The following is a 24906-nucleotide window of genomic DNA, read 5'->3' on the forward strand; positions in this document are numbered from 1 at the left end:
GACTTTGATATTACCAAGTCTGGTGCTGTGCAACGACCGCTCATATGTATAATGAACTACTAATGTGCAATTAATAATGCAATTGACCATTTTATAATCATTAATAATCCTTTATTAATAATTCATAGAACGCGCAACGCTGGGCGACATTTATCTGAGCGATATCTATAGACAAATAAATATTTTGCTGGTAAGAAAAGCAATTATTCAGTTCTCCTTCTTTTAAATATTATTTTTTCCATTATGTTCCTCAAAAGTCCTTTACCATTTTTTCCCCTCTCAACCATATAACCGATAATATTTAACGTCGCGACACATTCCTTTAATTATTAATTAAAGAAAATTGTTGCACACGATTTTGTGCGGTAATACGCCGATCTTTTTTGATTAATAACTAAAAATCTACGTGATTGTTGACAAAATAATAGAGGACTTTTTTATCCTAGTTTGACCTAATATACAAATACACGATGGCAGATATTGTCATTATAGCTCATCTATTATATCGAACATCATCATTTCTTCTATAGTTAATATCTCGATAGTTATTGCGAATATCGCAAATCGGTATAAGAATTTCGTGTTCATCTACTCTACGCCCTCACGAGAAATTGTGAAATCGAGCTGGGACACTCTGTATAAGAAACAATTATTGCTCGTTTGAGTATATTAATTTTAAGCGAATATTACTTCTTTCTGTGTATGAGATTCTTGAAACAAGCGACATCTACTCGAATGCAGTATATATTTTTTTTCTGTATAGAAAAAAAACCGCCATAGAGTTCTAATATCACGCGAGGAAGAAAAAGTGGGTCTTGCCCGTGACGTAATCGCGATGGACAATGATTAAGTGCACGTTACGATAAAATCGACATTAATCTCCTTCGTATGCGTAATAAATGGTTCTCGATAATAAATAGCGCGGGAGGCAAACTCGCATGCGTTCGTTATAAACACTATACGTGCGATAAGAATGCAAAATAATTACGCACTAAATAAATACGTGAAATAGTTACGCGCACGCGCCGCCGTCGTCGTCGTCGTCGTCGTCGTCGTCGTCGTCGTCGTCGTCGTCGTCGTCGTCGTCGTCGGCAACATTATTACGCATTACGAGCGTATCTCAATAATCCTAATCAATTTAAGCGCTCAACTATTTCGCCAATGTCAGCACAATTACGAGCACTGTTGTACTTAGGTAATGTCATTGTCGACATTGCGCGTAATTACGCATTCGCCATTGCGATATATCGACGGTGTTAGTAGCTCGGCATTCATTGTGACGTGCGATAATCGAGAGCTCTAAGAGGCGAGGTTTATCGACCCTTTCACGTTAACACACAACGCATGCATGCGTGAGAGCGCATTCTCGCGCCATACTAACGTATTACTTTGTTACGGTAATATCCCTCACGTGCCTTGCATGCACGTGTTATAAAAAGATGAAAGAAAAAAAAGGTATATATATGGAGAAGTGTCTCGTATAACAATTTAATATTTCTTATAAAAATAAAACGTTCTTCAACGTAGCGACCATTTGTGTCGTTCGTTGCAATCGACGAAATGTATCGCGACGTTAAATATTATCGGTTATATGGATGAAAGAGAAAAAAAATACAGAAAAACTTGAAAAAAATAATAAACCGCCTTTAAAAATCTCGAAACTCTTAAAAAATATAAAAAGTATATATACGAAATAATTTTGCATCAATATTCCTATGTAGTTACAGCTTTATCCTAATATTTTAACGATAGTTAAAAATATATACAGGGTGAGGAAAAAGTATGGAAACCTTGAAAAATCTCAAAAAATATAAGTTTTACAGAAAAATGTTTCAAATAAAAGTTGTAGGATTTAAAAAAATCTATTTAATAGTCTCATCAATTTGACTCTGGCTGGCCTCGTTAAGGTAAAGTCAAAGTCACCTTGAATTTTTTAAATGGAATACCCCATATTTACATATTCTTTCTCTATTCTCCCATTATTACATATTCTTATAGCTTATCTCAAGAGCTTTCCAAAACACTATAATAAAATATTTTTTCGTTAAGAACTTTTCGAGTAATAACACTTGAAATTTCCAGCACTTTGACATAGAATACAAAATATCTCGTAAAATATTCATCTTTCGATTATCTTGCCTTAATGCTTTTTTGCACAGAATAATGAGACAAATTAATTGGCATAAAACAAACAAAAAATCTTTTACACAATAAATATAAAAAAATTTTTTGTGCTTTTTTTAAGCCAATTAATTAATTAATTAAATTAATTCATTAATTTGTCTCACTATACTGTGCAAAAAAGCATTAAGGCAAGATAATCGAAAGATGAATATTTTACGAGATATTTTGTATTCTATGTCAAAGTGCTGGAAATTTCAAGTGTTATTACTCGAAAAGTTCTTAACGAAAAAATATTTTATTATAGTGTTTTGGAAAGCTCTCGAGATAAGCTACGAGATAAAAATATGTAATAATATATGGGGTGTTCCATTTAAAAAATTCAAAGTGACTTTGGCTTCACCTTAACGAGGCCAGCCAGGGTTAAACTGATGAGACTATTGAATAGACCTTTTTAAATCCTACAACTTTTATTTGAAACATTTTTCTGTAAAACTTATATTTTTTGAGATTTTTCAGGGTTTCCATACTTTTTCCTCACCCTGTATATAAATGGGGCGAAAAGGATAATTAGCTATATAATTAGGTAATTAGTTATAGAATTATAGGGAGGTAAATAATAAAAAAAAAGTATGATTATTGACTTAATCAGTTAAGTTTTCGCACCGATTTCTAGTATTATTAAGATATTACATTGTAAAAAAAGGTTGTGCTAAATTTATCGCATTTTATAAGTCCCAATTTATACACTCTAATTTAATACAAAGTGAATATATATTAACAAATAACACAATTTTTATCGTATATTTTACATATAAATATGCCAGCAAGAATGCACCTGTTATATGTAAATTGGGTTATTTGAACACTTAGAGAGAAATGGTGCCGAATCAATATTCCTGTGTACCTACGATTTCAAGTATATAAGAATATTGACTTAAAACTATGTCATGCTTCGTATAGACTTGAGGTTTTCGAAAGCGTTTTATTTTTTCGCCTTTTTTATACTTTTTAATTATGTACTAAAAATTTCTAGATGTTTTTGAAGAAACTAAGAATTACCTAATTTCCAGGTCACCTGGACGAACCCGGGTAATGACACTAATATATAAAGCATGTACCTAACATAATAAGCAAGTTACAGAAGATTTCATTTAAATATCTCCAATGATTCTCGAGTTATAAGGGGACATGCAAACAAACAAGTGCATACAGAACAAGTGGAGAACTTCCTTTCGTTTGAAGCCGGTTGGAAATACAATTATGCCTACATGTTTGCATTGAGGGCGCCCAGCGCGAGCTTGATCGTTTTCCTCCACTTTTCGCGAAAATAGGCGAGTACACATAGTTTAACCCTCCTATATCCGGCTTTACCCTACTTTCCCTTATTTAATTGGACGCCGTCCTTCCGTTCCAGCGCGCCGCCACTCGACCGGCTCCTAAACCAATATGTCTCGGTCGTCATAAACCGAAATATGAGAGAGTCAGTGGTACCGTCGTACCTGCCCCGGACAAACGGTAACGTCGCGGAATTACACGGACGCGCGCGCTCGAGCGCAGCGCGTCAACGCGCGAACGCCCATTTGCGCGCACGTGCGTGGATGCGTGCGACGCAGCCACGACTCACGCAAGAACAGATATCGTTTGTTGGTAGACTACGATAGAGCGCGACTAGGAGATAGTGGTGGTGATGGTGGTGGTGGTGGTGGCCGGCGCGCGGGGTAATTCGGAGAGAAATAGTAGACGCGCTGCAGCGTCACCAGCGGACCTCAGTAACCGCAGATTTACGAGCGTCACGCTGCTCGCCGCAACGTAAAATTAGAGCGCTTCCGGAAGCGCGTTCGACCCTTTCCCGAAACGTCGGTCGAGATCTCCTCCCTCATCGGCCAGGGGCCGAGCGACGATTTAACGGCGACGTCGTCGCTCCGGGTCAATGCAGACTCAAAAAGACGAATCCAACGACACGAGAAGCGATAGAAAAGAGAGAAAAAAATGGAATCATCGATTTTTCTCCTCAGGGGAGAAGAGTGGACTTTCCCGCGACAAGCAACAAGCGTCCTTGTCTATCACGGCGTTTTCATATCGTATATTATGAACGCGTCTCGATAATTGGATCGCGCGCTAAAGTTTCCAAGAGGGCTGAAGTTCTCGTATTCCGCGGCGCCATGAACAGAGAAAATGAATTAAGCCCCAGTGTAGTAGCTGTGTATGTGTGTGTGTGAGCGACACCTTTCCGCAGGTACTAATTATAACACCTCTTCGCGAATAAATAATCACGATAAACAGCCAAGTTGAGGATCAACTGTAGACGTATACTCATTCAACGTAACAGTAGCATCTTGTTTGCGCTCATCACCTCTGGGATCTACCCTATCACGTTCGCGCGGGCCTCAATTATGATTTGTTAGTCGTAGTCTCTCTCGTGCGCGCGAGGGAGAGAGAAGAGGAGGGAGGGCAGGGGAAAAAGAGAGAGACCAAACTGGCACACAGCGAGCGAAACATAACAGCATCTCGCGTCTCTACTCCTGCGCGCGCGCACGCAGCATCGGTAATTAATAATTTACATAATACATATTTACGGTGCGGCGTAATGCTGTAAGTCCGATGGCGCGGATACGGCGACGGCGCGGAAAGTTTACAGAATTAATTTACACCGGGACGCTCACGAACAACGGTTACTGCGGGTATTTCACCCCGACGAACCGAGTCGCCTCTGTGTATATGCAACGGGTGTCCCGCGCTGTTCTCTCCCGGCATGAATGAATGACGAGGTGATCCTCGACGCGACGTATAGGGAGGCAAAGCGAGAGCGAGAGAGAGAGAGAGAGAGAACAAAGAGAAGGGACGAGGATGAGCATCTGCGCCTCGTCCGCGGAGTTACAATGTCATTCTGTAAGTAGTAACGCTCCAAAAGCCGACTGCCATTACCTGACGGCGGGCATTACGAGTATGCAGGCTGATGCGGGCTGGCGCAGGTGCCGCATAGTCGCCTTGTGTATGATCGACTGATTCAAAACCGAGCTGTGCGCCTGCCCGCGTTTTAGCGGGGTATTCACGAGCGTATGTTACGACGCAACGACAGCTCGAAATTAAAGCCGCCCCGATGATGGATCGTCTCCGCGCACTGTGAGGAGGATGTGAGACACGGCCCCGATCGAAATGCACTCGATGCGCACTCACTCGCGAGGCGAGGTCGCTCGATGGAATTTCTTGCGAGAGCGGTCGATTCGATGACAACGGCGCGCCGCGGTGTCAAATTGGAAATTTGATAAACCGTCGTCGTCGGCGCTCGTCAGCCTTTGCCGTCTGTCGAGTGTCATTTTGCGCGGGAATAGCGGGGCCGACGTAATTTCCGCGATTTCGGATTCCGATATCGTAGATACGCGCGCGCGCGAAAACGATCTCCGCAGTGAGCCCGCGAAATTCTATCGATCGCGGCCGTATGTCGCTCCCGCCTCGCGTCGGCACATAATAAATTTCTCCATATCGGATTTGCACCGCGCGACAAACGCGCGGATAAGGAATAATTAATAATATAATAATGACCTCCCTCCCGGCCCTCTCCTGTGTCTGCCGCTGACCGCGGCGCTCGGCGCAAAATTCAATCCACTCCGAAGTCTTTTTCCGCGAGTCTGAAAGCCAATTAACCGACGTCCCGATTCGGGTGGGGAAGGCTGCGCGGGAGAGCTCAATTAGCTGTACGACTCGGAGGAAACTAATGAGCGCACGTTACGGAGCAGATCGTCCGGCAAACATCGGGCAATTTCACGCAAGTCATACGTACGTGCACAAGTAGTTTAAACTTACACGCCGAATCCCCGCGCAAACCGAATAGAACAATAGCCGGGATGAAGCGAGTTCTGCGCGTTCTGTCGCGTGAAGACCCGCAGTGAAGGACCCAACTGGCATTTTCACGTGTGACGTACCATCGTTACCGTAATTTACGTCTATTGAGTCGGTTGGTCTAACGCGGCCAACTTTTAAGCGAAGTTTTGCCCTTTATTTCGGATAACGTCCAAACAACAGAACTGAAATTGGAAGCGCAGGCAGGCAGATTAGCTTCGGTTTTCGTGGACAAAAAGCGAATGAAATTAATTGGAATCTCAAAATCGAAATATTGAGTAACATTGGAGATGCATCTCGCAATGAATAAGGTAAAAGTGTCGATGCTTAAGCACGGAAAAGAAAAGTTTGGTTGAACTAACCAAATTTCTTGTGAAATACGAGCGAGCCAGCAAATTCCGGTTGAAGTTACCAGAATTCTCTTCAAGTAGAGTAGAGATCTTACTATTAACTTGAACAAAACTCTAGTAACTTCAAACGGAAATTTGCTGGTTCGTTCATATTTCATGAGAAATTTGGCCAGTCCAGCCAAATCTTTTTCGGTGTAATAATACTGATAGTTAACTTCGGATATTTTTCCTACTACTTTGGTCTTTAAATACGAATATCTCAACTTTTAATATAGAGAATATATACATATATAATGAATATATATATATATATATATATATATATATATATATATATATATATACATACTAGTATATTCTACGTTAAAAGTATAAATATTCGTATTCAAAATCCAAAACAGTGAGAATACTCAGCGTTTATTAGTGTCCAGGTATTGGTACTTTCATTTTCTAAACGATTTTCCCAATTAACCGAAAAAATTATCTCGAGGAAGGGGATCATTCACTTAAAAGTCCTAAAATATCTCATACAACATCCTTTCTCTCTTGATTCTCTCTTCGTTTCCTTTAGTCCTCCCTCTCTCACGAATTTCCCTCACAATTTCTGTCGTTTTCTGCTCTTTTCCTTCGCTTTTATCTTTTCCTTCCTTTTCTGCAATTCCCTCTTCTCGCCCCCGTCTTTTTTCCTCGGTCACGAGCCCCTGATATCAAGGGTTAGTTACGGCACTGTGATGCGCCACACTAATGAAAATCGTCACGAGCGTTTGCACGGAAGGGTCGGTGGGCGATGGCCGTGTCCAACGGAGCTCAGTGTCGCAGTTAACTTTATCAGGGCGTTTTTGGACAAACGGGCGCGCCAGTTTTATTGGCTCGACGCAAACACGAGCGCTCGCGCGCGGCGTGATAGACCGCGTCAATTAAATCGGACGAAAGCCGTGTGAGCTGCGCCTTCGATAAGCGACTACGCGAAACTTCTCTCGAGGCTTTAACGTCAAAGTGTTGCGGACCTCCACGCGACGAAATTCGCGAGCTTTCACGAATGTGTTTTGACTGCGCGCATCTAGGAAACACGTTCCACGGATATGCAAATGGGCCCCGAGTCGCCGGAGGGACGGCTTACCGCGAAGAACCTATGTCGAAATGTCTCAGGACACTTTAATGACAGCTCGAATTTACTTCGCGTCGCGACATCCTCTTCCTCGACGCCTCGATTTACTCGTCGTTTCGTACAGAGAGGACTGGTTGGAAACAAACATTCATACATTCGTCTGACGTAATAATAACAATAAACGTATTGCAAATGCAAATGCGAATGATGAATTCAGGAGAGTTAAGCTACACTATGCGTTGAGAGAAAAAATAGCGGAAAAATGTTAATTCGCAGTAGGTACTAATAACATATTTATTTGTACTCATCTATATACACGAAGAAAATATTATAGTTTTCTTTCGTATAAATTCTTTTCAATTTTACTAAGTATCCAGTAGTCCAGCAATAGATAATAAAATCTATCTTGCTAAAAAACATAATAAATTTCGCTAAAAACGTAGCAAGTTAATAGCACATTAACAGCACATTTGAATTCCTAAAATATAAGCACATATAAAATGAAAGGAAAAAATGAATTACTACAGAATGTCAATCCACTTCCCTGCTACAAACTGTTATAATAATTTTTACTATAAAACTTTCTTAGTGTTATATAAAATAAAATGTCTCTTTGTATGTCTCCTCCTAACCTCTGACCGATATAAACAAAATTTTGCACGATTAGTTTCTAGGATCCTGCGAAAAATAAAGGCTACATTAAATTTGGACGCTCCCTCCACCTGATTTTTCACTCTCTTGACACTTTATAATAATTTAAGTTTAATAGATAATTTAGATAATTTAAGAGATGTTCTAGATATAAGAAGCTCAGACAACGCCGGATAATTTAAGTTAGTATTAACATATTTTTCAACTAAAAATGTATATATTTTGTTAAAACCTTAGCTTTCTATACGAAAGGAATCGTTATATTATTTATTCTATTAAAATAAAAGAATTTAGATTTAAGTAGATATGTTTTATTAGTGTCCACCGAATAAATATTTTTCATTTCCTTTCTCAGTGTAAAAGGCACGCGATCGCGATACGATCCATTGTGAAATAGATGTAACGTCCACGGACACTTATCTCGTTTTATTGTGCTATTATTGTGCTGCTCTGTGCGCTATATATACAGTTCGCGAGTGAATAAAGATAGAACGTCCGACCTGGCTGGCTTCTTAGCGTTTCGCGATGCTCAATGGGGATTACTTCGGAGATTAACATCGGCCGCGGTGTTTTTAGGTCGCATGACTCAGCAAATTACATATTCCTAGTATGACTGCGCGATGACGTGATATCTAAACACGGCGCATAGAACTTCTCGCAGTTAGCCGGGGTCTGAGACGAACCAGGGTACAGAGCTCAGCCGGGGAGTTATGGCACTGTTTGCGAAGTAATAACGCCGCTAACTCAAATGCTATTCTATAGCCGCAAACGCGGACTGACAAGCGCCAAATTATCGGCACACATTTCCGAAACGTGCAGTTGCTACTTATAACAAAGAGAAACGCAAAGTGCGCAGACACGATAATTCCGGTGACACGATAATTCACGTGTTACTTTCAATTTGATAGCGAGAGACAATTCAGTAGAGTTGCTCGTCACACACAAAATGGAAGCGAACTCGCTTTAATATTATAGGAAACATGCGGCATTTTCGAAAATATCTTCTATAAATTTCTTAAAATAGAATTTCACTCAAAATGAGTGTTTCTGTGACGATGGAGTGCACATTTACTTTTTAATTTCAGGCAAAAATATTCACTCGACTCAGTTTAGTATAGAGAATTTACTCTATATGAACGAAAAATCGCTTGAATTCGACTAAAAAAAAAGCATTTGAACTCGCTAATTACTTTCCGAGTGCAATTTTACTCCAAGATATTTAGAGAGGATTTCCCAAATTTCTTGGAAGGGAATCTCACTCAAAACAAGTGAGAAATGGTAATATTTTCACTAGAAATAATAGTGAAAATAATGCCCCTTGAAATTGCAAGAGATGTGAATGTTTCTCTCAAGTTTGAAGCGGATTCTGATTTTACATGAACGAATATTTCAGTTGATTAGAGATGAATGTGTTCCTGCGACGACAGAATGTATTCACTCTCTTCAATTTCGAGCGAAACTGTTCACTCTACGATTCAGAATAAAGAATTTATTTTATATGAAAAATCATTCTAATTCGAATGACTCAGTGATTACTCTCCTTTTCGAGTAAAATTTCACTTAAAAAAAATTTAGAGTCTAACAAAAGAATACAGGAGAGATCCTTATTGACGTTTGCGTTACACAGGCTCGTATTAACTTGATACTTGAAACTGTCCTATATAAAATACTCAAATTTGAATTTAGAACATTATAATTATATAATGCGTTATAAAGCATTATAATTATATTTGTCGCGATTCAGCTGAAAAATTCACGTATTTTTGAAACTTGCCTCAACACTCAGGTTTTAATTTAGAGTTAGACATGAGTTAAACACGTGTTACTTTCAATTTGATAGCGAGAGACAATTCAATAGACTTGCTCGTCACACACAAAATGGGAGCGAACTCACTTTAATATTATAGGAAACATGCGGCATTTTCGAAAATATCTTCGATAAATTTCTTAAAATAGAATTTCACTCAAAATGAGTGTTTCTGTGACGATGGGTTAAAGTAACACGTGTTTAACTCATGCTTAACTCTAAATTAAAACTTGAGTGTTGAGGCAAGTTTAAAAAATAACGACCATTAATACGGGCCGTAATTAGCCGAGACGCGATTTTGCTCAAAGATTGGTAAAAAAGGAGGAGAAAATTTACGTTACGCTCCGCAATTGCATTAAATATCGCTCTTAAATACGAAAGCAAGATGTCTTGCGCGTGCAACATGCCTCGGGACGTATGAGGCAATTGGCCACAGAACTCGCTTGATGGAGAGAAGGGCGAGAAGCGAACTGATCGCAATACACTCGAGGCGAGCCCAGCGGCGACCCAAAAACTGATCGTGCAAATTTATGCGAGTTGTTCGAGTTTGTCGGGTAAATAGTGAGCGAGAACACCCTCCACAGCCGCCGCCGCCGTATATCCGCCGGTTTCACGCGCGATCCATCGATTCCACGCGTATGCACACGCGTGGTACGTTGGTGTGTACGAGTGTAGATTAGGTTTCGGGCGACATGGGGCGCTAATGAACGGCGGGTGTCGTTTGCACGACGCGAGGGGACCCCAGAGAAAATTTTCAAATTCGTGTTTATCCCCACGGCCGAGCCAACCCTTGTTGCAGCAAGGGTTCTCTACCTCATCCTCCCTCGTCCGCCCCCCCCTCTCTCTCTTTTCCTCTCACACACTCACTCTCTCACTCTTTCTCGCGCTCGGTGACTCCCTCATTCCCGAGCCTGCGACATTCGACTCCGCGGCGTCGGCGCAAATGAACGCACAAATATACTCTGCACGAGATTTATCCCGCGGCACTGGCCCTTCGCCATTGTCCACGGCAGCCCCTCCAGCCGTCATTTTATCAACCCCCGTGTGTCATGCCGCTTCTCTCAATCTCTCACACGTGAATGTATTTCGATTCCGTATATATTAGTTAAATTAATTGCTTCAAAATTACCCACACTTAGATCGAGTCATTTTCTTAAAATATTTTTAATGTTTCTTCGGAAGTTTATAGTTTGTATAATTACACACAAAAAAATATCTCCCAATTCTACCGCGCATTACCTTGCAACAGCAGATCCTGCAAACTGCTTGGAGACGATTTTTCTTTAGTGAAAATCGTCGAAAGAGAAATAACTATTTTTATAACTGTTCAATTTTTAACTCAAATTAAAATTTTATTAAAGAACACTCTACTTGTGTATGTATATGTGTGTGTGTGTGTGTATGGAATTAATTAAAGAATTTTTCTTTTAGTTCCATGAAAACTAGTTGGCGAAAAGCTCTTCTTTCGAATGGCTTATAATTGGAAAATCACCGATGTTTCAATTAAAAAAAATTCTAGTGCAAATTAACCGAAGAATCCGCGATTCAAAAATAACACGGTAAAAGTGGAGGCGAAGGGGGAAGGGAGAGCAACGCTGGCGTGTAGATTGGATATTATATTAAATTAATTTAATGCCGAATATTTCAGTGTGATTTTCGCACGGTTCGCGTTTCATCATACCCCGGTTATCGTTCCGGAATTTTTTCGTTTCAAATGTGCTCCTCTCAACCCGGTGTCGCATTATCCTCGTCACCGTGGCCACCCACCCCTTTTCACGGGCAACCCCATCCCTTTCCGCGTGCACTTTCCGCTCAGCCTCGAAATCACCTGCGCGGGAGTTAGTTTCCCAAAGTGCACTCTCTGTATCCAACGCTTCGAAATGTACGGACGTCGAGTTCGTCGCGGGAATCACGCGGAAGTGAGAGATGTAACTTTGGCTGTCGTTACGATTTCAATTCGAACCACCTCGAATCGTTGACTGCGGACGGGTCCATGACGGAAGCGACGTATGGATACAAACGGGAGTGAGTGCCGCCAGCGGAGTGAGTATAATGCGAACCACCGCGAAGAGAGCATTAACGGAAGTACGACGAGTTCGGATTTTCGAACGGTACTGTGCACCGGAGCCACAATACGTTCCGTACAGCGGGACGTGTGTCGCGTGAATCATTTCTAGATAAAGCGCAGCAAAAGTGATATCGCGCACGACTGTCGCGAGAAAGCGCGCGCTGCCCCTCTTTGTCTTGTAGCAAAATCGTAAAAATGCCAGTCGAGAAAATTCCAAAGTAGAAAAACTCTGGCAGAATACGTGTTGCAGAGTTTGCACAGATACCTAATTATTAACTAGTATTCTCATTAGAGAGAGAGAGAGAGAGAGAGAGAGAGAGAGAGAGACAGATGTAGAAATTATACGCGTAGAAACTCTAAACAAGAACTTGATAGAAATTTATTCAGTGATTGAGACGGTTCGCTGTGCAACGGAGCGATTCTGTTCAAATAGCAGAATGTTTTTCTGGATATAATTTTGCTTTTCATTCACGAGGCATACATCCAGTGCCTGCTTCAAAATTGTATTAAATTTCAACCAGAGAAGATGACCAGAGAGCTAACACAGATCGACAAATTTAACGTTTGCTCTGATCCCCAGACTTGTACAGGTGATCCTAAAGATTTTTAGCATCCTAAAATCAAATCCGTTATCCAAACTGTTCTGTCACATCAAGTTTACGAGATATTCTAACCTAGAAGTGTCAAAAAGATCCCCCCTCTTTTTTATTATTTTTAGATTAGAATAAATCTGAAACTAGAAGTAATAAGCCATGTGATAGCCAACGGATTTGAACTTAACATAAAAGCTCTACTAAAATAAATTGTTACGTGTTTCAATAAATTAAAAATCAAATATTTCATATATCTATATTAACATTTTAGATGTTTATTTATATAAAAAAATAAATCATTATCAAATATTATACTTCTTTATTTACTGAAATTTTAAGTATCGAATTACCTATACAAAGTTACTATTCGAAGTCACATATAAAAAGGATCGAGAAAACTGCGGTATTTATTGTATTTACTGAATATAAAAAGTGATTTTGATATATTTTTTATAGTAAATTCGCGAATATATAACTAAATCGACCTATCACACTTTTCGTTCCAGATTTATTTTAATCTAAAAACTATTAAAGATATTATTAAGATTATAGCCTTTTTGGTATCTTTAGATTAGGATATCTTGAAAACCTGACCTGATCGAGCATTTTTTATAGCATATTTGGTTTCAGCGCGCCAAGAACCTTCAGAATCACCTAAAGTAGCCTAGGAGTGAAAATTGATGTCAGCCTGTCTAATTGATCATCTATTATCCTCAATATTAAAAGTTGAAGACGTGCAAAATGCATAGAGGGGGCCACGGGGACACGATCTAGTAAACGCGACATTTCCTCTATCTCGCTGAGTATCACGACGCACTCTTATCGTCGGGTATCTTATAAAACAGAGTAAAAGCGTGCGTTAGCGTTTGCACACCGTCCTCTCTCGTGGACGGCTAATGGAAAAGCGTAACCCGCTCGCTGCGAGCTCTTTATCTCGGCACCGGCGACATTTGATTTATGCACGCTAGAGCGATGGCGCGCGCGAGAGAGAGAGAGAGAGAGAGAGAGAGAGAGAGAGAGAGAACGTTACAAGATGCGAGCGAACGTTTCTTTGCAGTTACAGCGGCAATTTGTTACGGCGTCACAACGGTAACGCCGTAATTTTACATAGTCGGTGCGCCAAGTTTATTAATACCCCAGACGATAACAAACACCACGCGTACGCCCGCGCACGCGTTCTCTTTCTCTCTATGTCTCTCTCGTTTTCTCTCTCTCTCTCTCTCTCTCTCTCTCTCTCTCTCTCTCTCTCTCTCTCTCTCTCTTCCCCTCTGTCTGTCTCTCTTCCTCTCTGGTGTCGCCGGCGGTATTAAAGACCAGCGACCGAGCAAACAGTTTATAAACGTATGTTTATAACGTCCAGTCTAGTCGCGCATATATTACGCTCGCGGAAGATACTACCGCTGTATATTAAACTAACAAACGTTACCACCGCGTATCTCCAGTGTTGAATACATTCACGTGCGCGCGTGTCCTGCTTTTCATGTCCGGTCACGCGCTTTTTTACGTTTTCTTAACTCTGATACTGTGACGCCGTATTTTGAGCGCGGCAGCGCGAATTTTTCGCGAGCTCTGTTGGTAATTACAATCCCGGCCCTTCTCTCTATTAAAAGTTGACATTTTTTCGACGCGGAAAAGATTTTGAGTCACAACGAACGAGGCGTTTGCTCATAGAGATACTCTCGTTTTGACAAAGCGACTTTTTTAACCGAATTGTGATCAATTCACCAAAAAAATGTATAATTTTATACTCAGCGGAATCTTCATGTATATATATATAGCCTCAAAATTCTTCTAGAACTATAAGGAACATATTCTAACACTCGAAAAAGGAATTTTAGTTGCGAGATGCTATTTCCTGCAATCACATATTCGAAACGAGAACTTTTAGTGCTCTTTTTCTGATAAAGTAGATTATTAATCGGAAATCTACTAAATATTATTCTAACTTCTTATTCCTTTAGGACTAAAAAGAATATGTTTACTTCAAGCAGAATGCCCTTTTACTAAAAATCTCTATTAAGAGCGAAAAACTCGTACTGTAAGTAAAAGACGAAATTCCTCTCACTGTAAGAATATTATACTTAGAATATTTTGCTTCTGAGTACGTAGAAGAGTTCCCTCGTAGAAGAGGTGATATATGAAAGAGAATTTTACTAAAGATAAGATTATATTTTTTAATATATTATCTCTCTCTCTCTCTCTCTCTCACACACACACACACAGGGGCATTCCTCCTAAAAGAAAAATAGTCTAACATTCAAAAAAGTACTCTAGTTGTAGGACTATTTTCTCTAACTCTATATTCCAAGCAAAAGCATTTAGTATTCTTCTCCTAATAAAGCAAACTATTAATCGGAAAATTACTAAATTAATTAGAAATTATTCTAATTTTTTTTCCTTTCGGATCAAAAGGAATGTTTTCTTAAAGCAGAACACTCTTTTATTATAAAAAATTTCTATTAAAAACAAGACTTGTACTGTAAGTAAAATTCCTCTAACTTTCAGAATATCGTGCTTAAAGTATATACATTTTTTCTTTATTTTAAGACAATTCTTTTGAGACCATGCATAAAAGAGAATTCCGCTAAAGATAAGATTATATTTTTTGGAGTATTTGCTGGACTTCAATCTGCACGTATGGAACGTGGCGATAAATCACTCGAGCACGGCGATTAAAAATTCTGTCGTCAGAATTCCCGGCCGATCGAGGGGAACGTGGTCATCCGAGATCACGAGGCTTCGTTCAAACGACGTCGCGTCTCTCAAGGGAAAAAGATGTCCGGCGGAGAGAACTGCGGGACCGTAAAAGCGACACAGACGTGTTCGGAGCCACGCACTAATACGTAGCGGGTCGCACGTGCGACGTACGTCGTGCGGGCGCGATATTACCTCGACGGTGCAACGTATGCCCGGGGTAATTTCCTCGGTTACGCGGGCGGGTTTGTTTTGGCTGGTAATATCGCCCCTGCGAGCGCGCGGGCGCGTACGCTCTCTCTCTCTCTCTCTTTCTCTTGCACCCTCCACGATTCTCCTCTCGTATCCGCCAGACGTGGTTTTTATCCCCTACGGTCGTCCGGCCAGCCCTCTTGTGGCGAGAGGGTGACGTGGGATAGAGCGGGTGACCGGAGGCGAACAGGGGTGGAAGAAGAGAGACGTGGAGACAACGCGCTCGTGAAAAATGTATCCATCGCGAATCGAACCCTCCGCGAAAGACCGCCAACCTCCGCGCTTCGACGAAAAAGTTATTACGCGGACAAAACACGGCCAGGTGGAGTTTGTTTCGGTTGTCCTCCCTCATCGTGCGACGGAGGGTGCTTTTTTTTACAAACGTCGTTTCCGGCATGGCGTCATAGAAGGTCCCCGAGCACGCGAACGCAGCACGCCGCACGAAAAAGCGGCGGAAAAATTGGAGAGGTCTGTACGCGAAGCTGCAGCAATTTGGTGAAAATACTTTGAGCAAACTGAATATACCGAATCGCTCTCTATTTGTTATCGCGGCCATGCAAGCCGCCGCGATTGATTCCATTTCCCAATGAAAATACGATACCGTCAGTTTTCCATTTTTAGTCGCGCATATCAAACGATCATTTGCTAGATTTGACGATCGCTCGATATCACATTCTTGTTTCATCGCTCCCGTGAAATTTCTCGATCATGTTAACGGTGCTCCGATCCCGGTGTCCAAGGTGTCGCGATAACATGCGGATGTAACAAGTGTTACAACGTACGTACTGCGAAATATATTGGAGAAATTACAGTTTCCTTTCGTCCAAACACAATATATTTTCATGCTAGAGTAATTATCCATATCACCTGTTTCTATTAGTGATAGCCTTTCTATCTAAATAAGCCATAAAATTATTATTAGATAACTTTTCTATCTAAATAAGCCATAAAAAGAACTGGCACAAATAAATAAAAAAAAGGTATTTTTTTTTTATTAAATTTAAATATTAAACTTAATAAAAAATTCTTTTTTTATTTATTTGTACTAGTTTCTTTATAGCTTTAAATATAATACAGAAGCACACTAATGTATTATTATCGAAAATTCACATCAATCAATAATTAATTATACAGAGAGCATTTTACAATACATTGCTTTAGAATTTTATAGCCGAGGAGTAAATCGACACATTCTGCAGTAATCTATTATTCAGTAATCTATTATTTATTTATTACATTATATGCATTATACGTTATATATTTTTATTTTATATTTAATATAAATATAATTTTTTATATAAATTCCTTTTTATATAAATCATTTTCAATTTTAACATGCTCTCTCTCTCTCTCTCTCTCTCTCTTTCTTTTGGCAGTACAAAAATAAACTGTCAATAATAAAGTCTGTTTTGCAGACTTTATATATAGCAATGTTTAACTGTAAAATTCTCTCTATGTAATTAATTATTGGCCGATGAGAATTTTCAATATAAAGTCGAAAAACGACGCGCATTCGCCATGATTTAAAGGAGAAACGCAACGTACTCGCCTACTTCATTAAGAGAAAAATGTTGTAAACTTTGATCTAATTAAAATTATAGTTATTTTTTATCTCAATCATGTTTTTTGGTTGTTTTAATACGAAAATAGTAGTAGTAACATATATACAAGATTATTATCACCAATATTATAGTAGAATTCAATTTAAAAAATAGTTTTCTTGACTATATAATTTATAATAATTATTTCACCATGTGATTATAGTTACAAATACCAAACATTCTTTTCTCAGTGTTATAATCTCGCCGGCGAATTTCAAATGGATTTTTTCACTTTATTAACGCAAAATTTTCTTTGTGTAAAACACGAATTATCGGGTTTCCCCGCGCGGCCTTGGCGCAAAAACGGGGATTGTCGTTCGCGGAATTAATATCCTTTAATGGAACGACTCCGCCGGTATTATTTTTGCATTTTACTGCTCGTGAGATCGGGCCATATCTCTAAACGCTGACAACTCAGCGTGATTGCCAGCCTTTTCAATTAGATTCGCAAATCCTCTTTGATTCAACGCGCTAGTCGACGTGCCGCCGATTTGCCGGGGTCATAAACGTTTTGACGATTGCATCCGGAGCCATGCAGATGCCAATCACGGCTGATTGCTGACATCGTTATGCACAAACTCGCGGAGCACCGACGAAAAAACAAAAGTGAACGCAAGAGGGAAAGAGAGGGAGAAAGAGGGAGAGAGAGTGGAGAAAAAATACAAAATAAAATTGCTATTTTTTTCTATGGAGAACATTCTTGCCGTCAATTAACAATTGGCATAGCGATACAAACAGTGTGGCAATTGAAACCGGCAAAATTTCCACGAATTCAAATCTCAATGTTACGAAGAGGTAACGTAAAATACTCAATTACTGACATCCATTGACAAACATTACGAATTATTAGCTTCTCCCCTCTCTCTCCCCTTAGTCGTTGACACTCTAGGAAAATCTAATTTTTCTTACAACCAGAACATTGAACGGTGGAGAAGCAGTTGAACTTCCAATCTGCACACTCTAATTCCAAAAGAGAATCTTTTAATTAACTTCGCAACTAAGACTGCGAACTAATGCCGCTGGTTGCGAGGCAACCTGGATCTCTCTGGAGTGTCAGTGACTGAGAAAGATGTCAACAATTAGGTATTTTACGCTAAAAGACACGTAAGAGACGCCCAAGTTTGTACTCGCCATGGAGACGCCGCAATCCGGCCGGTCGAAGGAGCAGTGACGTGAATTATGTTCTAACTCATTTCGCGGAAACAAAAGCGCTCGCGAGAGTGCTTAACGTAAATTACAGATGATTTATTGTAGCGCTCTTTTTTTCCCGCAAAAGAGGAACACGCAAATTCATTTCGTGCCAAAGTAATTAACCCTTTGTTCCGTAACGGGCGAGGACGAGTCGGGCGACCTCCACGACTGTCTGGATTTTCACATTCTCGTCTCTCATAATAAACAACAATAGGCAGTTTTAACTGCCCGTGGAAGATTAATTTCGCCTATTGCCGAAAGAATAAGAGATCTCGCGGCGGTGCTCGAAGCGACAGCGCGTCATTATGAATAATGCACGAGAGTGTTGCGCATTACGGTGAATTCGATCGAGCAATGCACATCGCGGAGAAACACGGCTCGGTTTATATATTCCCTGGGAGAAGCCGTCACGCGTCACCGACGATGGCTTACATCGTTGTGCCGCGCTTTTTCCGCGTCTGCAGCACGGAAAATTGTGCCCCTCCGACGTCATATCGGATTATACCGGCTAGATTGAACCAATAGACAAGCCACATTTTATTATCAAATAACCGGTGACCCGATAACGAAACACGGTGCGGTGACGAGTGACACACTTTTTCGCCCTCTCCGTGATTGATGGCGATACGCGCGCTTCGTATGTACCGCGCTGAACAACGGTGAACAATCCCTGACGTTCGATATTCTCGAAGGGAGCGTACGTTATCGTCGATTAATTGGGTAACCACGTACAGTGTTCCGAGGGGTTATTAATTGGACTGTTATTAATTCAACATGCTCCCCGCGAGTTCTCGCGTGCTCTCGACAACGGCGAGAGAGGCCGTATATCTTAGTTACCCAATAGAGGCCAGTATCCGGGCTATGAATCTTATTAAAGTGTTCCGTCTTCCCACTTACGTGTAATTACTATTAACAACATTTGCGAGAGCAAGCGTAACATTCGTTTCACTTTACTAATGTAATATTCGATAATTGTTAAATGTTACATAATCGCGTCGCGACAGGTAAGACGGTTATATTCCTTTTCTCTCTTTCTCCGCGAATAGAGAAAACACTAAGGATGTCACTTGGCTAAATACGCTTGCCGTAATAAAATATTAATGTTATTTTCTACCAACGCTGAGGAGAAAGTGTGCGATACTTTTCACTATAATCACACAGTAAAAGAATCATAATCAGAAGAGCCATTTTTGGAATAAACTTACTATATAGTATGTATTAGTTGCTACTACTCAAAATACATTATATGTATATTATTCATACTATTTTTTAGTTAGAACGAGAAGATATGATTGATACCGAAAATAGCCATGGTTGATGCCAAGAATTTTTGAAAATATCAATAAATTAAACAATTTTGTCAGTCTCAATAAATACATACATACATACATACATACATACATACATACATACATACATACATACATACATACATACAAAAAGGTTGTAGAAACATACTAACAAATTGTAGCAACATAGAAACAAGAGAGACCGAAGCCAGTTGGCAAAACCGATTATTTCTGCTATTTTCTAACAAGTTACAATTAAGCAAGCAAGATTTTTATATATGTCAAAGATGGCTTTAAAATATCTACTTGCTTGATTTTGAAATTTGTTAGAAAACAGTAGAAATAATCAATTTTTCCAATTTATTTCGATAGCCAACTAGCCCCGCCCTCCCCTGGGAATGGTACGTTGGCCTTCTATGCTGCCTGCCTCTGCATATATAAAAATATCATTCTACTACTAAGAAAAGCAATTTTTACTTCCCTTCTTTAAAAAAAAAAAAAATATTTTCAACAAAGAATACTTTGTTAATAATTTTAAAATATACTCTCTCACCACAAATTTTAGAAAAACTCATTACTATGTGCTCAAAAGAAGGATTTATTCTCTTTATAAGAATATTATGAAATTTTATCGAAGAAGCTGTTGAAAGGGAGCTGTTGAATAAGCAAATCGAATTTTTGTTTTAATATAATATTTTTTATTGAAATGTTGAACTTACTAGGATTCAGAAAGTATTTTAAATAAATTGAATGTTTATGATACTTGTGCTAAAGTTATAGTTATATAAATTCATGAAATACTTAAGGCTCCTGGGGAGTCGCATCATCCATCTTTTTTTAATGACGTCAGAAGCGAGAAAACGTATGCTAAAAATTCCTGCAAAGTACGTCGAGATAAACAGATATATCAACAAAACGACATTTGCGATCGATTAAGTACACCTCTAAAATACTCCGTACACTTTCCTTTTGTTCTAACAATCAACAGATAATTATAAAATAAATGTGACGTGCAATCGTCTTTTTTAACCTAATTTCCTCATTATCTTATCATATTAATTTTCCGATTATCTATTGATTTTTAGAATAAAAGAAAAGTGTACGTAGTATTTTAGAGGTGTATTTAATCGATCGCAAATGTCGTTTTGTGAATATATCTGTTTATCTCGACGTATTTTGCAAGAATTTTTAGCATGAGTTTTCTCGCTTCTGACGTCATTAAAAAGAGATGGATGATGCGACTCTCCAGGAGCCTTAAAATAAGTAAAATTTATTTAAATGCAGAATGTATTGTTCTGTGTACATGTGTGAGCGGAACTCTCAGTGTCGTATTGCGTAAACAAACCCCACGAATTTCTCAACCGTAATATTCGTTCCACGGGCCACAACAAGGAGTCATATCCTTTCAGTTGAGGCAACTCTATGTATAATATACTCTATATCTATGTACTAATTGAACGTATCTACGACTATGATTAAAGAGAACTGTGAGAACTGTATAGATGGGCACACAACAGCAATTTTTAATGCAGCACCCATTTAACTTAAATTCGCATAAATTTTTGCCTTAACGACAAAGAATGCGGCCGCAGACATAACCATGACAGTTTTCTCCGTGCACGTTTTCACAAGATAAATAGATCTAAAGAAGTACGTCAAGATTCAAATGTCTCATCCGAGTACAGCTTTGCACAGAGCTACGGGAAAAGTAGGAAAATTAGATTCTCAACGATGCGTAGCGAATATCCCGACGGAGAAAGCTCTTTATCACGAGAGGATTTGTCATATTGTTCGCCGTCGTTATCTCACAGCGGAGTATCAAGAATACGGTGTAAGAGTCCGTATGGCTGTCTGCGAAATAACATTTGTGCGACGTGTTACCTAGTTCGAGCGTCTACCTATTGATTTAGTGCTCAGTTTGCACCTCGAATAGAATCAACGCTACCGTCGTGTCGTGGGGTATTTTACGGAATGGTTACCGAAACACGATTAGAAGCTGTCGCCCGATGCGCGACGTTTAATTAGGCAATAATTAACGCTTGTTCCAATTTCAAAGTCCTGAGCGGCGTGAGCGAGTGAACAAACGAAGCTGTTGGCGCACTCATTGACGACGATGTCCTCCGAGACTGAGTGAAACGAGAAGATGAAGAAGAGGAAGGAGAATCGGTCGCCCCTCGATTGTCATTACCATTTTGTGTATCTCTCATAAATCTGAGCGCGAATATTTTTGCACAGGAAGCGGCCTGTTAAATAAAAAATATTTGCGCGCGACTATATTCTCCACGAAAAATCTCGTGTGAACGATCGCCACCGCCAAAGCATTCGGAATATTTAATTACCGGGCCGCGCAAAGTATGTCGAATAATTAAAACGCACTCGCGAAAATAAGGCAATTAGTTCCGAGGTAACGCCGTTATAATACAAAAAAGGGAAGTTGCTTAAAATAACCGGAGCTACTCTGAAACTTTGGTCATAATAGCCGAGATTATGAATTTGGTATTCTTTTCGGTATTATCTGGTCGGGAAAATAGGAGGTGCGTTTGTCATGTGTTATCTGTGGTCACTTTGAATTCTTACGGCTCTTGTTAGCCAGCGGGAAATTAATGCATCATTAATTCATACGGAACATCGATAAGCTTTATCAGGAGCAAATGTTCGGCATTAACTCAAGAGAAAGTGTTTCGAGACGCTCGTTAAAGGACAGTTTTCTCTTATTAAGGACGCACAAAAATTAACAAAATATCTTAATGGAATGTTATTAAATTTTCAGTTCTTTTATAATAAAAAAATTAATATTTAAAAATTAAATATTCACGAGTTTATCAATAGTTCACACGATAACGACAAGCTTACGGAAATTTTCTACCGAAAATTCAACTTAATTGAACCACCGAGAATCAAGATATTACTGCAAAATGATTGAAAAGAAAAACGAAATATTTTAACTGCATGTATCATACACTTATATTGAATATTTGATCATCAAAATTATATTTTCCTTCTCTTTATATATTGTATAAATACACAAAAAAATATCAAAATAACACTTTCGCATATTCATTTAGTTTGTCATAAAAAACTGTGAAAGAACAAACACGATTTTCAGGCAATCTGACCCTCCAGTCCCCTTAAACTGTGTGAACAGAAAAGTTCAGTTACCATACCATTCATTTAACATACAGTTCATTCAATTTCCAGCCAGTTCAGTTACTCTACCATTTGGTAAATAACCACGTAGATTTTTAAGTATTAACTAAAAAACACTTATGCATTGTCGCGCACGATTATCCACCAATCTTCTTTAATTAATAACTCAAAAGTCGAAATGTTATTACTAACTATTACATATGTTATTACTATTAATTAAAAACAAGAGATACTGTTGGAGCCAGAAATAACAATAATTTTAATTAAATCGACCATTTTTCTGTCTCAGTATGTATAATTACCTCAAGCAAAGGAACACATTACTGTTTCTCTATTGTGCAGAGAATTCAAGCAAAGGAATATTGCTGTTTCTCTGTTGTGCAGAGAAACTCTGGTCTTCGTAACAAAAGAACAAAAACTATGGTTAAGAGAGATCCGTAAGGTTTAGTTACACCATACATCACTGAGAGTAGCGCTCAAACGCGTATAGGGGGGCAACGATAAGAGGCCAGTGTTTCACTTTCAGAGTATTACTGGCTACTACAACCATCTTGTAGTACGCATGAGCGAAAAATAACATTAATATTTCGTTATCCTTAATGTTTTCTCCGTGCACATGGATAATAATTCAATTCGCGCATCTTTTCGTCTGTTGCGCACGCGCGTGTAAATAAATTAATGCAAATCTAATTGAACTTAATGCACGTCTCGAGCGGGCGCGAAATGGTTCTGCTCGCGCGTTCGCAAAGTGCTGTTTTTTGTCGCGGAAGTAACCGCGGGACTTGGTCGCTCCGAAAATTCCGGCGAGAAACAAAAACGGAATCGGAGTAGAGGGCAAACGGAGAAAAACGGCGGAGTGTTGCAGGGTAAAGCACCATAAAGTCTCATTGGCTTTAATTCGGTTGTACCCCGCCGGCCACTGGGGGTGATTAATCGTAACGTTACTGCAACACGAAAGCACCTTACCACCGATCATTCCCCGGGACGCTTTAGAAGAAAGTCTGACTGTGTTGCTTAATGCTCCCTCGCCTAATTGGTGATATTTGTCCGTCGGGAAAAGTGAACCGGCGAATTTTTTTGTCGAGGAAACGCATGTCCCAGAATTAATTCTTACGAAGGTAGAAAAGATAATGACGACCGGCGAGGAATCTCCCTTTTGCAAACGTAATTTTTTAATTAAATCGCTGAACGCTATTAATCTGAAATTGTCTGAATATTACGTGTTACACCAGCTTAGGTATCCCCCCAGAGATATTCCTGTCAGCTCATTTCGCCAGCAACTACTGAAAAAAAAACGACACCTACACTTATTAAAATTCATCGTAAAAGAAAGAGGGGAACTGTCGGTTTATGATGATGAAAAATTCAGTTACTTTTAAGAGGGAGAGAGGTAGGAGGATCAATGTTTAATCTTTAAATAGAGCAGGATACACATTCTTATGCTCTGCTGTATTCCTTATTAAATCTTGGAAGTTTTTAAGAGGCGTTCTTAATTTTTTATTACGTCCTCCTCAGATTACTGAGAAAGAGAAAGAAAGAGAGAGAGAGGGAGAGAAAGAGAGAGAGAGAAATGGGGGAAGGAGGGGGATTTATAAACGAAAATCCGAGCCCTTTGTCTGTCGAAATCCAATTCCTTCTGTCTACATATAGAAGATTCGCGCGATATTTTTTATTATCACAGAGAATAAATCCAAAAATTATCGTCTCAATCCATGAAAACTACCGAATTAAGCGGACTCCGTTTTTTTCTTTTTTCTTCGAGACGGCTGAAATTTATGCTTAGGGATTGAGAAGAAGTGAAGTACGATTGTTCATTCGCGCGCGCGGAAAAGATATTAAGTAAAATTATACGCGCTACGCCGCTCACGAAGTCGGAGGACCTCGCGTTGTTGCACGCACGCATGCACTCACACATACACGGTCACAATAAATACGGCAGATATTCGGAAATGAAGTGCTGCATTTAAATCCGTTCGTCGGTATTTAAAAGCGAAGTATATCATCCTCAGTACATAATCCGCGCGCCGCGAGCGCAGGTCACGCGAAACGAAACGCTTATGAATTCTCGAAGAGTACGTTTATTTCCCGTCGCTTATAAATATGCATGCCGCCGTATTTTGCGGCGCGAAGCCGCTGACTGCTTCTCTCTCTCTCTCTCTCTCTCTCTCTCTCTCTCTCTCTCTCTCTCTCT

At 39.6% G+C, this 24906-nt stretch overlaps 1 protein-coding gene across 1 annotated transcript in view; it reads left to right on the plus strand.

Annotated features, from left to right (window-relative positions):
* LOC116846083 (spondin-2-like) overlaps positions 1-24906 on the plus strand; it is an 83166-nt gene that overhangs the window by 24879 nt on the left and 33381 nt on the right. The gene's annotated exons all lie outside the window — the stretch shown is intronic.

The sequence above is a fragment of the Odontomachus brunneus genome, unplaced genomic scaffold (assembly GCF_010583005.1).
Source record: "Odontomachus brunneus isolate Ranch 3 - 2012 unplaced genomic scaffold, Obru_v1 Obru_scaffold_060, whole genome shotgun sequence".
Lineage (NCBI taxonomy): Eukaryota > Metazoa > Arthropoda > Insecta > Hymenoptera > Formicidae > Odontomachus > Odontomachus brunneus.